This window comes from Carlito syrichta, unplaced genomic scaffold, assembly GCF_000164805.1.
Source record: "Carlito syrichta isolate Samal-C Ts95f unplaced genomic scaffold, Tarsius_syrichta-2.0.1 Scaffold316469, whole genome shotgun sequence".
In the NCBI taxonomy this organism is placed as follows: domain Eukaryota; kingdom Metazoa; phylum Chordata; class Mammalia; order Primates; family Tarsiidae; genus Carlito; species Carlito syrichta.
Window position 1 is genome coordinate 483,798 of NW_007260565.1, and position 4,956 is coordinate 488,753.

Below are 4,956 nucleotides of genomic sequence, written 5' to 3' on the forward strand. Positions count from 1 at the left end.
GAGCGGCCACTGCACTCCAGTCTGGGCGACAGAGTGAGACTCCAACTCAAAAAAATAAAAATATAGTTATTATCCGGGTGTGGTAGCGCGCGCCTGTAATTCTGGCTACTCGGAAGGCTGAGGCGGAAGGATCGCTGGAGCCCAGCAGGTCGAGGCTGCGGTGGCCGGGAGTGGCCACTGCACTCCAGACTGGGCGACAGTGAGACTCCAACTCAAAAAAAATAATAATAATAAAAAAATAAAAGGATAAATATGGTATATGAACTATATCTCAATAAAAAGGAAGGAAAGAAGGAAAAAGAAAGGGAGAGAAACTCCTCTGTATAGCAGGTCTTTGTTAGTAACAAACTGTGTGGAAGATTTGGGGAGACAGAGGGAGTTTACTTTGTACAAATGCAACATGTTCAAGTTGAATATTAGACATCCCTGTTCTTAGAAATCATTTTGGTTCCACCACCAGTGGCTACTTCTCCTAGGCCACTTTACTTTGTTTTTTTTTTTGAGTTGAAGCTTCACTCTGTTGCCCAGGCTAGAGTGCAGTGGCATGCTTATAGCCACTGCAGCCTCGACCTGCTGGGCTCAGGTGATCTTTCCACCTCAGCCTTCCAAGTAGCTGGAACTACAGCACACGCCACCACGCATGGTTAATTTTTTGATTTATTGTAGAGATAAGGTCTCCCTGGTCTTGAACCTGTGAGCTCAGGCAATCCTTTCACCTTGGTCTACCAAAGTGCTGTAATTATAGGTGAGAACCACCTCACCCGGCCAGACTGCTTTTTTTTTTTTAAACACTCCCATCTCTTCCTCCTCATTCTCCCTCCTGATCGCTCACTATACTCTAAATTCTAAAATTCAATGTTTAGCTGAGCAAAAGTGTTACTGACACAGACCCCGAGATTTCCTTTAGTGGGATCCATTATCTTGGGGGTTTAAAAAGTAATTTGAGTACCCCACAAAATCATAATAAAAAATATTGATAAAAAAATTAAATAAATTAAAAAAAAAAAAAGTAATTTGAAGCTGGGCGCAGTGGCTCACACCTGTAATCCCAGCACTTTGGGAGGTGGAGACGAGATGATTGCCTGAGCCCAGGGGTTCAAGAACAGCCAGGGAAACATGGCGAGAACTCAACTCTACAATAAATCAAAAAATTAGCTGGGTGTGATGGTGCGTGCCTGTAGTTCCAGCTACTTGGAAGGCTGAGACAGAAAGATTGGTTGAGCCCAGCAGATCGAGACTGGTGGCCGTGAGTGTGTCACTGCACTCCAGCCTAGGCAGCAGAGTGAGACTCTGACTCAGAAAAATAAAATAAAATAATAGCTAGGCTTGGTGGCTCACACCTGTAATTCCAGCACTTTGGGAGGTGGAGGTGAGAGGATTGCCTGACTCACAGGTTCAAGACCAGCCTGAGCAACATGATGAGACCTCGTCTCTTCAATAAATCATAAAATTAGCTGGGCATGGTGGTGCATGCCTATGGTTCCAGCTACTTGGAAGGCTGAGGTGGAAGGATCACCCGAGCCCAGCAGGTCGTGGCTGCGGTGGCTGTGAGTGTGCCACTGTACTCCAGTCTGGGCGACAGAGTGAGACTCTGATTCAAAAGAAAAAAAGAATCAAATATATATATATATATAAAATAAAGTAATGAAAAGTAATTTGCCTGTGTCTGTTACAAGTGAATAGCACTCTCTGGGGGTTGGGGGGTTGGGGGAAGGGCAGGATTGGCAGTAGTGGGAAACTGCCAGGGGAGGGCGGGCACACCTCATCAACAAGGGTACCTGCATAGCGAACATTTGTTTTTTTTGTATTTTGTTTTTTTTTTGAGTTGGCATCTCACTCTGTCGCCCAGACTGGAATGCAGTGGCCGCTCCTGGCCACCGCAGCCTCAGCTGCTGGGCTCCAGCAATCCTTCCACCTCAGCCTTCCAAGTAGCTGGAACTACAGGCGCGCGCTACCATGCCTGGCTAATTTTTTGATTTATTGTAGAGATGAGGTCTCACCAAGTTGCCCAGGCGGGTCTCGAACCCGCGGGCTCAGGCAATCCATTCACCTCAGCCTCCCAAAGGCGTGGGATTACAGGCTGAGCCACCGAGCTCGGCTCATAGTGAACATTTGTATAACTAACTCTGAATTGAACCCCACATCTGTAAGATTAAAAATTAAAAAAAAAACACTCTCCCAATAGTGGCTGTCATTTATTGTCATTGTTCCCCCAGACTAAGATTCATGGAGACAGGGAAATGCGTTTGCTTGTAAAAGTTAGCCCTTACTACATTGCAAGGGGTTCAATAAAATTTGTATGACGAATAGATGGGATTATTAATACCCCTCTTTCTTTGTTTCTTGAGTCAGAGTCTCACTCTGTCGCCCAGACTGTAGTGCCGTGGCATGCTCAAGGCTACCACAGCCTATACCTACTGGACTCAGGCGATCCTTCTGTCTCAGCCTTCCAAATATCTGGAACTACAAGCACACGCCACCACACCTGGCTAATTTTTTGATTTATTGTAGAGATGAAGTCTCGCCATGTTGCTCAAGCTGGTCTCAAACCCCTGAGCTCAGGCAATCCTCTTCCCTCGGCTTCCCAAAGTGCTGGGATTACAAGCTTGAGCCACTGCATTTGCCCCATGCCCCTCTTGAAGCCCACCTTTTTTCTGTCTCCTCCAGGGGATAGCTATGAAAAAGCATCAGAAGAGCCAGAAACTTCTAATGGGGTCAGCTGTGGAAGAAGCCTGGTAGAATAGACACAGCCCTGGATGGAACAGTTGTATTTTCCAAGGAGAGGAAACCTAGGGGCTCTTGGAGGACTCCAGACTGAGGTGGAGTGGACCAGGAGGGAGGAGGCAGAGATAACACTAAGGTTCCTTGCCTGGGTCCCTCGATGTGCCTGGGCATAGCCAGGCCCCCTGAGGCTGTGGCTGCACCTAGAGATCTTATCAGAGCATGGCTGATACATGGTCCTGAGTCATGGGACCTGCGGCCTAGGAAACAGTTCCAATGTTGAAACAGGCCCCAGGAGAGGGGGCTGGGTGAGTGTCTCTGAGTTGCCACCAGCAAAACATCATCACTTCCCACATGTCCTGTCACCACTGGGTCACCTTGATGGTCATCACTCATCTTGGACCCTGTCATTCATTTGTCACCCTTGCTGTCATCCCTGCATCACAGCCATTGCTCCTTTCTTACCCATGTGTCACTTGACCCAGTTCCCATTGCTGGGTTATCTTCTCTAGCATGGCCTCTCGTCCCATGCCCAAGGCTGTTGCTGTCTGAGCCAACCTTGTTGTCTACACTAACTGCCTCATTCCAACCTTTTCACTTGCTAGTCCATTTCCATGTCTTCTGTCACTTTGACTGTCCCCATCTGGTCCTGTCACCTTGTCGCCTTTGCTATCCTTGTCATCCATGCCCCAACATAGTCTCCCAGCTCTTACCACCTGGACCAGTCCCGATGACCTCTAAGTCCAACTGTCCCTACCCTTCCACTTCCCCTCTGATAGTTCACCTGGCTGCCTCATCTTTGCCTTCTTGTCACTATCGTCAACATCCTCCTTATCCCCAGCCCCTCACCTGGGTCCCCTCTGGTGTCTTCCTCCTCAGTACATGTGCCCACTCTTAGCCTTTTCCTCTGCCTTTCTAGCCTCTGGCCTCCCTGGGCCTCCCCACCTGGGTTTGTATGCTCCTTACTCACTTTTGCTCTCTGGCCAAGGATGCTTCCTTTTGATCCCTAGGTCAGTTGGGCCCAGGACCAGGCACTTATTCCCAGGGTATTGAAAGAATGAGAGAAAGAACACTGACGACGGGTGTGGTGGCTCATGCCTGTAATCCCAGCATTTTGGGAGGTGGAGGCGAGAGGATTGCCTGAGCCCAGGGGTTCAAGAACAGCCTGGGAAACATGGCGAGACCTCAACTCTACAATAAATCAAAAAATTAGCTGGGCGTGGTGGTGCATGCCTGTAGTTCCAGCTACTTGGACGGCTGAGACAAAAAGATCTCTTGAGTCCAGCAGGTCGAGGCAGCAGTGGCCGTGAGTGTGTCACTGTACTCCAACCTGGGCAACAGAGTGAGACTCTGACTCAGAAAAATAAAATAAAATAAAATAAAATAATAGCTGGGTGTGGTGGCTCACGCCTGTAATCCCAGCACTTTGGGAGGCGGAGGTGAGAGGATTGCCTGAGCTCACAGGTTAGAGACCAGCCTGAGCAATATGATGAGACCGTGTCTCTTCAATAAATCATAAAATTAGCTGGGCATGTGGAGTAAGGCATGTCTAACAGTTTTGAGACCAGCCTGGGTAACATGGCAAGACCTCGTCTCTACAATAAATCAAAAGATTAGCCGGGCCTGGTGGTGTACACTTATAGTTCCAGCTACTTGGAAGACTGAGGCGGAAGTATCACCTGAGCCCAGCAGGTTGAGGCTGCAGTGGCCTTGAGTGTGTCAATGCACTCCCAGCCTGGGTGGCAAAGTGAGACTCCAACTCAAAAAAAAAAAGAAAAGAAAATTAAAGAAAAATGGCTAGAGGTCTTGTCAGGAAGCTCTGAATCTTCTCTCTCTGAACCCATGACACTGGCAGTTGCCTCTGGCCAGTCTAGCCCTAAAATCTCCACTTATTTACTATTATTTCCCTTTTCCCAATGTCCCCTTGGACTATCACTTATCCCCCTATGATAGCCTTCCAATACATTGACACTTATCACTTATGACTAACCACCTTTAAGGAGATCCTGCACACTAGACTGCACACTCTGGGAGGATGGTAACTGTGCCTGTCTTGGTCACTTTTAGGTCCCCAGAACCTGACACAGTGCCTGGCTTCTGGTAGGGATCCATAAATGTCTGTTGAATGAATAAATGCCACTTGTTGAACACTTAACATGTGCTGGGCACTGTGCTAAGTATGTTACACATCTAACTTTTTCATTTCTTGTCTTATTTTTGGTGTCTTTTTTTTTT